Source organism: Panthera tigris, chromosome E1, assembly GCF_018350195.1.
Source record: "Panthera tigris isolate Pti1 chromosome E1, P.tigris_Pti1_mat1.1, whole genome shotgun sequence".
Taxonomy (NCBI): domain Eukaryota; kingdom Metazoa; phylum Chordata; class Mammalia; order Carnivora; family Felidae; genus Panthera; species Panthera tigris.
In genome coordinates this window covers 41,776,706-41,788,621 of record NC_056673.1, presented here as the reverse complement: position 1 = coordinate 41,788,621, position 11,916 = coordinate 41,776,706, and the positions used below count along the sequence as shown (strand labels likewise).

Sequence of the window (11,916 nt, the reverse complement as noted above, 5' to 3'; positions counted from 1 at the left end):
AGTGTGTGTGTGTGTGTGTGTGTGTGTGTGTGTGTGTGGCAGCTATGAGGCAAAGGCATGGCTGAAGGTGATTCTCAAACCCAAGTGGGTGGATGGGAGGGGGCTGGTTTCAGCAGAACAAAGTCTGAGTTTGGATGACGGAGGCTGAAGCCCCAGAATTTTCTCTGGCAGCTAAGGGGATAGGCTCTGAACAGGGAGAGAGGTAGACACTTCCCCGGGGCGGGAATTAGGATCCTGCTCAGGACACACTTGTGTGTGAGAATTGGCTCAGGAGAGATGCGTCTGCTGCTGACAGCCCCTGCCCCTGCCCAGGCCTTCTGATGGCCACCAGCCCCCAGAGGAGAGTGGCACCCTGGCACCCAGCTTCTCAGGGACAGGCCCCAGGCTGGGCTCCTGCCTCTTCCCCTGCTCTGCTCATCGCCAGAGGGGCTGAGGCAGACCTGCAAGGAAAGGCAGGACACATTCTTTACCCTGAGGGGCAGGCAAAGGCACTGCGGCTTGTTCCTGTGCCAACACGGACATCTGGGCTAGCATCAAAGCATCTGGGTGTGTGTGTGTGTGTGTGTGTGTGTGTGTGTGTGTGTGTTTGGGAGGGGGGGTCATGGCTGAAGCCCCTCCTTTGAGGTTGCTGGGACCGACTCCTCTCACCTCTGCTCGCCCTCTAGTTAGAGCCCCCCCTAATGGTGCATGTGTGTAAGGTGAGGGCAGGTGGCTGGGCTGCAGGGAGAAGGCGGGGAAGAACCGCAGGGGAGTCTTTTTCACTCGCAGTAGGCGCTCCAGGGTCCCCTCTCCCCCTTGAAGGACAGGTCCCCTTCAGCCTATGGCCCCCAGAAGTCACCCCCCAGAAGTCACCAAAGCCGTAGAAAGATTTCTCTTTATTGTTCTCACTGGGGGTGGGGGAGGTGGGCAGGTAGGAGTTAAGGCTCCTCGCGGAATATAAAGCGGGTCGGCGGGCGAGGAGACTTGAGCCAGGCATCTAGAGGTCAAGGCCCGGCCTGGAGAAGGAAGTCCCTGCGGCCCCGGTATCCCCACCCCCACCCCAGGGGCTTCCTCTCCTTCCAGCCCAACCTGCCCCCAGTTCTGCAGCTCCCTATCGATCGATCGATCGGTGCCAGCCTGCCCAGGCTCTCCTACCTGGGGCCCTGGGAGGAGGTCAGTGGTTATGGTTTCCCGGTGTTCTGTTGGGGAGGTTTCCTAGCATTCTCTGGTAGCGGTTTCACGGTGTTTGCTGGTGGACTTTTTGTGGTGTTCGCGGCATTCTTGGGGTTTTTAACGTTTTTAGATTTCTTGGGGTCCTTAGACTTCACGCTGGGGAACACACGTCTTTGCACAGATCACGGGGCGGCCAGGAGCGGTGGGTGGGGGTGCGGGTGGCGTCCGTTTCCTCCCCCACCCCCACCCCCTCCGTCCTCCCTCCCGCTCTCTCCCCCCCGCCCACCTGCTGTTGAAGAGCTTCTCCAGGTACTTGTTGAAGTGGGCGAAGTTGGAGAGCCAATCTGCCGCCCTGGGCCTGGGGGGCTGCGGCAGCCGCATTTCCTAGCCCAGGGCGCCCCGGGGCCGCAGCAGCAGCAGCGGCACCAGGCACACCAGGACCAGTGCGCACGCGCAGCGCAGAGACGGCGTCGGGGGGGGGGGCAGACAGAGCCGCGGGGGAGGGGCGTGTCACGTGACGCCCACGCGGGGGGGGGCCCCGTGGCCGGGTGGGCGAGCCCCGCGCCGGCGCTCAAGCTCAGTGGCGCGTCTGCCTGTGGGACGCACACAGGCGCGCGAGGCCGTCAGGGACCTCCCGGTGCCCGGGTGTCCCGACCGAGAGGGGCGCAGCTGGACCCGCAGTGATGCGCCTGCGCGCGCAAAGCACCGGGAAACGCGGCTGGCGGGGATGAACCGGGACGCGCGCCCTCGGATGGACCGGGAGGACTGCGTGGAGCCAGCGGTCAGCTCCCCCCCCTCCAATCTCTCCCTCTCTCTCTCTCTCTCTCTCTCTCTCTCTCTCTCTCTCTCTCTCTCTCTCTCTCTCGCCTCCTTGCTGTTCCTCAAAAATGCCAGACAGGCCGTTCTCTGCCTGGAAGACTTCCTCCAGGGGTCCGCAGGGCCAACTTCCTCCCCGCCTCGGGCATCAGCTCAAAATCAACCTCCTAAATGGGTCCTACCCCTGTTTACAGTTGCAGCCCATCCCTTCATCTGGTTCTACTTTCCCCCTCCATTTCACCTTTAACCTTTATATTCTGTGCTTTTAAAAATTGTCTTCATCTCTCCCAAGAGGCACGCCCCGCCCCCGGCCAGTGGAAGCACCATCACCCCTGGGCCTTTTGCCTGTTTTGCTCACGGGTGTAGCACAAGCACCTAGAACAGTGCCTGACGCTTCGCAGGTGCTCAATAAAACATGTTACGTGAATGCCTAATGTGGCCACATCCTGGAAAGCCCGCCCGGGGATCCCCACGTATGCCCCCAGCTGTGCACGGAGAACTTTGTGCTGGCGACCCACGCGCACGTCTGGTGACTCACAGACTGTGATGCCCATTCACTTAATACACACCCTCCAGGGCCTCTGGGACCCTCAGCCCTCTCTTGACCAGGCACGCCCCTCATCCTCCCTGCCCAAAGCAGGGGCAGGAGACCCTGGCAGCTGTTCTGGCCATCAGATTGGCAGAAGGGGCTGCCCTGGCCTCACTCCTTCATGCCCTTAGTGCCTGGGGAAGGGCCCTTGGTGCCAGCCTCCGTCCCCAAGCTCCTGGAGAGCACAGCTGACAGGGGTCCCGGACTTGGCCATCAGACATTACCATGGTTCTGGGCAGGCACAGAGCGGCACAGCGGAAGGGCATCTGTCCAGGATCCCCCGGGGCTCTTTATATCCATGCCCCCTTCCCCGCTAAGGTCCCCCCACCCCAGCTCGGCCTCCTCCCGCCCCTGTGTCTTAACCTGGGAGTTGGGAACAGGGAGAAAGCGGGGGTGGAAGCCCATGGACTGCCAGCTGTCCCGACCCCGGGGCACAGTTCCTGCCAGGGGCCCAGAGGTGTGGGCGGCGGAGGCTGGAGGCACCGGGGAGGAGGGTCACGTTTTGCTTCGAGTCTAAAGATTCTAGGGAGGGACAGTCTCTGGGGTTGAGAAGGGGCTGAGCTTCGCCCAGGGACTGTTCTTGGGGTTGGGAGGGGGCTGTGCTGAGAGACCAGGTGCGCTTCCCCCCCACCCCCCCTCAGCCGGGGCCTCAGCAGCCCTACTCCTGGCTTCAGGGCTGCTGGCAGGGGCATGGGTGAAGTTAAGGTTTCTGCCTTTAGGATTGCAAGCCCTACTGCTCATTCTGGAGATTTTCACGGCCTGTGTAGCCACCTTGGAGACCCTGATGGGAGACCTGCAGAACTTTCTAAAGTGTGGTGGGCCTTGGCTGCCTCAGTGATGAACTCAGGCCTTGAGCTGCCTCAGGTCACAGAGCTTTGGCCGTGCGGCCTGTCAGGGCCCCTCTACCTGCCCAATGGTGCTGCTTTTCTGTGGCGGGGTTGTAAAAAGCGGACTGAAACTTTTTCATGCCAGTCCCTGTCTCCCTGCCCCCCCACCCCCCAGAAGGGACACAGTAGGAAGAGCAGGGGCTTCTGGGTAGGAATCCTCACTTTACTACTTCCTGGCTGTGTGACCCTGATTAAGGGGCATTATCTCCCCTGAGCCTCTGCATCCTCACCTGTGAAATGGAGCTGACCACACCTATAGCCTTGGGGTTGTTGTGAGCAGTTGAGTAGGATGATATAGCTGAAGCCCTTGGGCAGCTTCTGGCACACAATGATGTGAGCCCCTCCACTCAGGGATGCACCCTCTGCCCCCATCCTCACTTCTCCCTTGGGGGAAGGGATGAGAAACTCAATGTCAATGTCACTGAAGTTTCTGCTATGGTTCAGCAGCCAAGTGAGACGGGACTGCGTTCCCACAGAGCCAAGACTCTCAAGAAAAAGAAATGAGGTTGCTATGATAAAATTCCATAGTGCAGATTGGGAGGAGAGATGTAGATATCAGTGTAGATATCAAATGTAGATATCAGATGTAGATATCAAATCCCAACAAATGGACCATATATATATTAAAGTTAGTTTATTTTGAGAGAGAGAGAGAGAGAGAGAGAGAGAGAGAGAGAGATAGCATGCCCTTGCTCAAGCGAGGGCAGAGCAGAGAGAGACTCCCAAGTAGTGGCTCGAACTCACAAACCGTGAGATCATGACCTGAGCCAAAATCAAGAGTTGGATGCTTAACTGGCTGGCCACCTGGGTGCCCACAAACAGGCTATCTTTTATTTCATCTAGGCACAAGCCCACTGTTGATGACCCCGTGCCTGAAAGAGCTCAAATGATGTGCCCTCGTACAGCCTTGGCTTTGAGGACCCAAACTGCCCTTACAAACCCCAGGGCTTTCACTCTCAGTCCCTCACTCTTCTCCACTCACTCACTCATTCCAGGAACTGTCACGTGCTGAGGGATGGTGTTCCTCTACCCTCCTTCCTGGCAGAAGAAGAGAAAATGCTTGATGGGGTGAGCAGGCTGGGGAAGGAGGCAGAAAGCACTGAATATTATTATCACAATCACAAAATATTATCGCAGTCCTCACAGCCCTGCCGAGTATCTTATCTATTTATTTACTAATAACTGATAATCACTGCTCAGTGATTGCTCAGGCATCATCAACTGCTTTTGCGTTTGAGGAAACGGACTCAGAGAAATTATGAGACTACCCAAGGCTAGTGGGGCTGAGACGCAAGCTCAGGACTGTCTCAGATCTGGAGAAGCGGTCCCAGCTTCTTGGGAAGCCACCCTGTCTCTGTCCCTCGGGATTCAGGCCATCTGCAGTTCGGAGTTCCCTTCGATCACTTCTCGGTCCCTTGGCCTGTCAGCTACTCCTGACTCTGAGTGGGGTTTCTCGCCATGCTCTGCGCCCCCTCCCCCCTTTCCATTCTCCCTCCATCTGCTTGGCTCTGTTTCTCCTAGAGGCCTTTTTGAGTAAACTCTTCCCTGTTCCTCCAGGTCTGGTGGTCAAGACACAGGCACTGGTATCAGAATGACCCGGGTTCCAAGCCTGGCATAATCGCTCGTTGGCTGTGTGTCCCTAGACAAGTCGCTTTGCTTCTCTGATCATGATGTCCTCAGCTACGGGGGAAACACCAGGGCTAGGTCATGGGGCTATTGGGAGACGAAGCTGAGAGAAGGATTCTCAGGCTTCCGGCCCCGAGTCTTCCTTGAATTTTGTGAGTTGTCCCAGGACCCTTCAGAGAACCCCTCTCTTTTGCTTCATCTGGTCTTAAATTGGATTTTTACTTGTTACTGAGCCAAACCAAAGCAAACTGAAAAAAAAAAACAACTTTGGCTAACAAGCCTTCCATTATTTCCTGGATTAAACCCAAACTTCTTAGCATAACGTTTGAGGTCGCTCACAATGTGACCACAGCCCACTTAAAAAAACACACAAAGCCTTCAAACACAATTTTATAGGAGTATAATTTAAACACAATAAAATTCGCCTATTTGAAGTGTACAGGCGGATGAGTTTTGACAAATGTGTAACCACCCCCACAGTCAAGACACAGAACATTTCCATCGCCTGAGCTGGTTCGCTCCTGCCCCTTTCCAGTTCATCTGGCCCCAAATGACTAGTGATTTGATCTTTGTAGATTAGTTTTGCCTGTTTCCGACTTCGTATAAATGGCATCAAACAGTCGGTTCTTTTTGTCTGGCTTCTTCCACTCAGCATAACGTTTTTGACATTCTTTTGTATTGCCAGGCACATCGGCCATTTGTTCTTTTTTATTGCTGAGTAGAACTGTCCCTGGATGAGGATGTACCGACCATCAGTTTATCATTCCCCTGTCCTGGAAGTTTGCTTTTCCACCCACTCTCTTTAGCCACATCACCTGCTCGTGGGCAGGTTCTTCCCTCAACGTACCTGTCTGACCCTCTGCCTGTTAAGATTCCAGTGGCCTCCCGAACAGCTCTGCACTTTCATACCCCAGCCCTTGCTTGTCCCTTCTATCTGGAATGAGCGTCTTCCACTCTTCTGCCTGGCACAGTCCCAGGTGGGACTCCGTTCTGGCCGTTCCTTTTCTGCAAAGCCTCCCCCGTCCCCTCCCTGCCCTACCCCGGGGTCCTTGGCTCCTCTGCAGAGAGGATATCCGGATATCGAGAGGCAGATATCCACTAACTAGCCTGGCAGTCCTCACCCGTCTGCACGCCAGGCCCATCGTCTGATGATGATCCCTTACCTATTCCCATCCTTGGCTGTACGCTGCAATGAACCGGAGGACTTTCCAACTACCACTATACGGTCCTGCCCCCAGGGTCCGAACCGTGTAATCGATCACCCACCTGATGGCAGGCACGGCTTTAGGTGCTGGAGTTACAGTAGTCAATAAGATATAGTCATTATCTTCAAAGAACCTCACAGTAGTGGGAGTAGGTACTTCTCGAATGGACTAGTTAATAGTTCAAGAACGATCTACCAAGATACCACCTCTTGGAAATCCCTGTTGGGGACTTGGGGCCGGAAGCCTGAGGGTTTTGGGGGGCGCTTGGGTGGCTCAGTCGGTTAAGCATCTGACTTCCGCTCAGGTCATGATCTCACGGTTCGTGAGTTCGAGCCCCGCATCGGGCTCTGGGCTGATGGCTCAGAGCCTGGAGCCTGCTTCGGATTCTGTGTCTCCCTCTGTCTCTGCCCCTCCCCCGCTCATGCTCTGTCTCTCTCCTTAAAAAGTAAATAAAAACATTTTTTAAAAATTAAAAAAAAAAGAAAGGTTATTAGCCCCTTTATGAGCAGAGTGGGAAGTTGTCAGCTTGGATACATATTTTGATGGAGTGGGAAGGGAATTCAGGAAACGAATTCCAATTCCCAAACCTCCCATTTTGTAGATGAGAAAAGCCAAGGCCAAGTAGCCAGGTTTTCTGCACTCGAGGAGGAAGGGGGTCTCTAAAAGCCAGCAGGTTCTTGCCTTAGGGCTTCACTGCTAGCCACTCTTGAGAAGTGCTCAGCTGTTCTCAAGCCCAGGGTCGGATGCCAAGTTAATAAAAGATTTAGGACCCATTCGCAAAAGTATTTTAATCAAGCCTAGACAAATTCAAGATTACTTTAAGCTGTGACGGATAACAGCGAAGGATTAGCTAGAAAGACTACAAATTGTGTCTAGAAGTTAATTTCTTGTAATGCTGATAATTTTATGCACTGTCTTAAATTCAGTCGCATTTAAATGTTATGTAAGTGCAGCAGTTTCTGTGAGTTATCGTATTTTTGTAGACTGGAGAACAATTTATAGAAAACTAAGCAAGTTTCTTTACTAACAAAACCTGCTAAAGCTTAGCTCTGCCACTTGCTTGCTGTGCGATCCTGGGCAGACAAGTCACTGAGCTCGTCTAACCTTTCATTTCTTCATCTATGAAGAAATGAAAGCCAGAAATAGTACCTATGAAGTAAGGCCGAGGCCGCACGACCTGGGGCCAAATCGCCGCTCCATCACCTAGCAGTGGAATGCCTCTGGGCAAATGTCTTAGTCTCTGTGGCCCCCAGTGCCTTCACCTGTAAAATGGGGTCATAGTAGTCCGCCTCTCGGCGAGTTGTTATGAGGACCAAAGGCATGTATACGGGCGAAGGGACTGGAACTGTTGCGGGCCGAGGGTTCACAAACGGCCGCTGTGGTGCGGATCGTGGTTGGAGCACGGAGTGGCAGCCCACGAGTGCAGGATAAAGCTTTGAATTATGAGTAAGCTTTCTGAAAATTAAAAGGAGGCAAATCTCAGCAGTGGGGGTGAAGTGACTAGGCAAATGCCCCAGACACAGTGGAGAGGAAAGAGCTACCCCACTTCTCCTAATTCCATACTATCTCTCCTCCTCCCCCAGGAAGCGTGGAATAGGGCCCATCTGGCCATCTGGCCCAGGAAGTAGGAGGCTGGGGCACTTCGGTGCTGTCAGAGTTCAATTCTCACGGCAGGCACTAGAGACAGCTCGGGGCAAAGCAGGCTTTGCGTGTGAGCTGTGACCCTGAAGGTGGTGACCTCAGACAGGAGAGAGAGTGCACATCGTGGGCCCAGTGTGGCTAAACCCCGACGCGGAGGGCAGCAGAAGATGGTGGTGGGGAGGCTTGGAGCTGAGCAGTTGGAGCCAAGCAGGGCTGGGGGCGAAGAGCCTTTGCTGTGTGTGTCAGGGGAGGGGCAGAAAACGGACCGGGGCCTGGGGCCTCCCTGCATTCCGGGGAAGGGGCCATGGCCAGGGCATGCCCTGAGCAACATTGCCGTGGTTCACAAAGCGCTTTTATGTGGGTCACCCGCTCCAGTCTATACAGGGCCTGTGAGATGGATATTACCCAGCCCAGGCCAAACTGGTCTTGCCTGAAGTCTCCCAGCAAGCCGCCCTAATGATCTCCACGGCCCCCCATCCCTTCTGTCTCTGCCCCAACCCCACTCTGCGAGTGCTCCCTCGGCCCAGGGTGTGGGTGCGTGCATGCACGCCCGCACACGCAGCCCTCTTCCAGGTCGCCGATTCAAGCAGGGACACCCCTCTCTCCTTTCTTTCTGTCTCTAAACAACAACTCAAGTGCCTCACACAGCCCACAGGGCATACGTATATTCCCACTGTCTATAGCCTCCCTCCACTCTCTCCCCCTTTGGCCCCTCATCCCTGCCTGTCCGGGTCTACAGGAGCAGTCCAAGGCATAATCGGTTTACGAGGGTCTCCAGCAATGGATATTGGGTTTTGGGGCTACTGGGGTGGCTAGCAAGACTCCCTCCCACTCTTAAGGTCTGCATTGCCTTTTGCAAGCTCGTCCCCACTCTGGTGATGGGCTACTTATTCCTGGCCCCCTGATGTGGCGTCCATAGCAAAGCCCTCGGCACCCTGGTGGGGGAAATGGAGGAAGAAGAGGAAAAGAGAAGTGGGTGGCACAGACAGGGCTGGGCAAGATGCCACCAATGGTTGTGTGGGCAGCAGGAAGAGGACACACAATCCATACCAAATACCTGGGGATCCAGAAGCCCTGGGACGTCCCATGCCCTGGAGGACCTGAGGTCAGTTATGGGCACACCAGATATCCAGAGGCAGAGATTAAACATCCACTGCCCAGAGGGCACCTTGCTAGAGCCTCTTCGACCCAGACCCAAAGGGGAACATTTTCGGAGCACTTCCTGTGTGCCTTGCATTGTGGCAGCCACTTTACATCTGTCCTCTCCCAAGGCGGAGGCTGTTATGCCCATTGTACACATGAAAAAAACTGAGACCCAGAGAGGTAACTGGCCTGGGACACACACATCACCCACATATATATATGCAGTGAGAGTTTCAAACTTGTTTGTTTGTTTGTTTGTTTATCTATTTATCTATTTATTTATTTTATTGAAAGATATAGCCAATAGGAAAGATTTCCAGAACAAGACTGGCAAGTTGCAGCGGTGGGGGGGTGAGAAGTTGAAGCGGGTGGGTCTAGACAGACTTGGGATAGCTGTTGGCGGCCCCTGCTGGCCATTATCGGGAGTGTAACATCACTCTACACCGCGCGAGAGCTGCCTGAAACTCACAACAGCCACTCTCTGTGTCCTGATTCCCAAAGCCCTGGGATGAACATCCACCAGAGGAAGGCCTTGATTTTAGGGGAAGCAGAGACACTGCCTGCACCCTTGTGACCTGCGGAGGCTGGAAGACTGAACTAATTACAGACCACAGAGAAGACTCTATCCCCCTCGCCCTTTCCCCCTTTTCCCAGCACGGTGGGCAGCCACTGACTGGCATGGGATGCGTTGTGAACCTCTCCAACCGGCTTCCCTTCTCAGCTACTCTATCTCCCACCAGTAGTACCTCTCATTCCTTGGGGACCGCTTACTGCACCTCTGTTATGACATTCAACTATACCACCAGGCACCACCCGCCTCCCCGATCTCCACCCCAGTCTGTGAGCTCCAGGAGATCAGGAGTCACTGAACCTGGCATCCAAGCTGGCATCTGACTCGGTATGATGGAAGCTGGCCCCTTGTCTGAAACAGAATAGGAGCATCCTACTCTGCATCAAGAAATTCTTCTCCCCACACCAGAACCTCACCAGGCTGTTGTGAGAATCAGCTTATCAATTGTAAGGTCCTAAAAAGATGTGAGGGGCTGGCATTCTGTAAGGCCCTTTTAGAAAGATACTTGTTGACTGACTACTGGGGTGTGTATGTGGGGGAAAGCAGCTGGTAAAAATAACAAATTGGGCTCCACCTCCCTCGTGGGCCAGAGTCTGGGATTCCACCTTGTCTTGGGGATCCTGAATGGAATTGAAGGTTTGTTATGGGTTGCTATGGCATTATAGTTGCCTGATTGAAAAGAAGTAATTAATATTTCAGAGGGATTCAAGATCCTTCTACTTCCCAACCCAATGCAATGAGCTGAGTGATTCTCTGCTCAGACGTGGACAAGTGACAGTGGAGGGTAGCCTTCATAACGGGAAGGGGACTTTTTTTCTGAGTTGAATTAGGAGGATCTTCTGGTTTGAGGGCTGAGAAGGGGGTTGACAACCGTGCCCCAGCAAGCTTCTGGTTGGCAACTGAAGCCTGCAATTCCAGGATTCACCATCTGGGGTCGCTAACTACCTTTCTTCTCCTCCCTCAGTAAGGGCGGAGAGCATGGATGCTCATGGCTTTCAGCAGAGTTTGGCCTGGTGTTATGCCTTTTCCCTATACCTATATAACCAAGAGCCCTCCAGAGCTCATCAGGGGTGAACTGAGTCTCTTGGGGCCCTGGGGCCAGTCTCCTGCTTCCTGGATGGAATCGCAAGTCAAGCCCATTTCTGAGATTTCCAGGCAAGATTCCAGGATGTAGTCCATTTCTCTCTCTCTCTCTCTCTCTCTCTCTCTCTCTCTCTCTCTCTCTCTCATTTAAAATGTTTATCTTGAGAGTGAGAGCGTGCACGCGCAAGTCAGGGACCAGCAGAGAGAGAGGGGGAGAGGAAAAAAAAAAAAAAAAAAAGAATCCCAAGCTAGCTGTCAGCGCAGAGCTGACTTGGGGCTTGATCTCACATGAGACCATGACTTGAGCTGAAATCAAGAAGCAGAGACTTAACGGACTGAGCACCCAGGCGCCCCTTTCTTTCTTTCTTCTTTAAGATTTTTTAAAAAGTAATTTTGACACTCAAAGTGGGACTTAAACTTACAACTCAGAGATCAAGAGCTGCAAGCACCACCACTGAGACAGCCAGGAGCTTCGTTCCATTTCTGACATTAGGATCCCAGCTAGCAAGAAAGAGGGATAATCTCTGCATATTCCGGAAGGCAATTGGAGGGGGTGGGAGAACACTGAAGTCAGAAAGGTACCGTGGCTGGCCCCAAATGCTCAGCCCTTTGAACCAAGGATGGTCTCCAGGCTGAACTTCCAAGTATTCAAGGCCATACACTATCTTTTACAAGCAGGTCTGGGGTGGAGCCAGAGGCTGGGCTAAGGCAGGCAACTAACTGGGTTTAACACTTTATTTACTTCTTGAGATGGAACTCTGAAGACTGGATAGCAAGTTACTTCTTTCCCTATTCCGTAGGAAGGGTATGGACTAGCTCTCCGATCCAGACTTAAATTAAGATCTCAAACTACTCCTGGAAGGCATTTCCCCCATTTTTGCAAATTCTTCCAGAGTGGCTGGGATCCAACTATCCACCATTCGAGTCCTTGGAAGCTGCCCCTGAGCCCGAGACCCTCTGGGGATGGGTCTCTTGCCCCTTGGGGAATCTTCCTAAAGGGAACTCCTGTTCCCTTTTCCGAAGCGGGGAGAGGGATAGCGGGGAGAGGCGAGGCCCGCCTGAAACTGGAACGCGGGTCTAAGCGGAGAGAAGGGAGCAATCTTTCACCATCGCCCTTTTAAGGGATCGCTGGGCGCCGAGGGACACGGGTGGGTACAGGTCCCAGCCTGTGCTTCCCCGAGTGGAAAGAGAGCAGGGGGTCTT

General features: G+C 53.9%; 1 long non-coding RNA gene across 1 annotated transcript; it reads right to left on the bottom strand.

Moving 5' to 3' along the window:
- Positions 1 to 860: 860 nt before the first annotated feature.
- Positions 861 to 1,576, bottom strand: LOC122233744. Its single transcript, XR_006211436.1, has 3 exons — positions 1,439 to 1,576; positions 1,135 to 1,308; positions 861 to 976 (listed from the first exon to the last, which is right to left on the bottom strand). It is a non-coding gene; the product is annotated as an uncharacterized LOC122233744 (long non-coding RNA).
- Between the last annotated feature and the right edge of the window lie 10,340 nt (positions 1,577 to 11,916).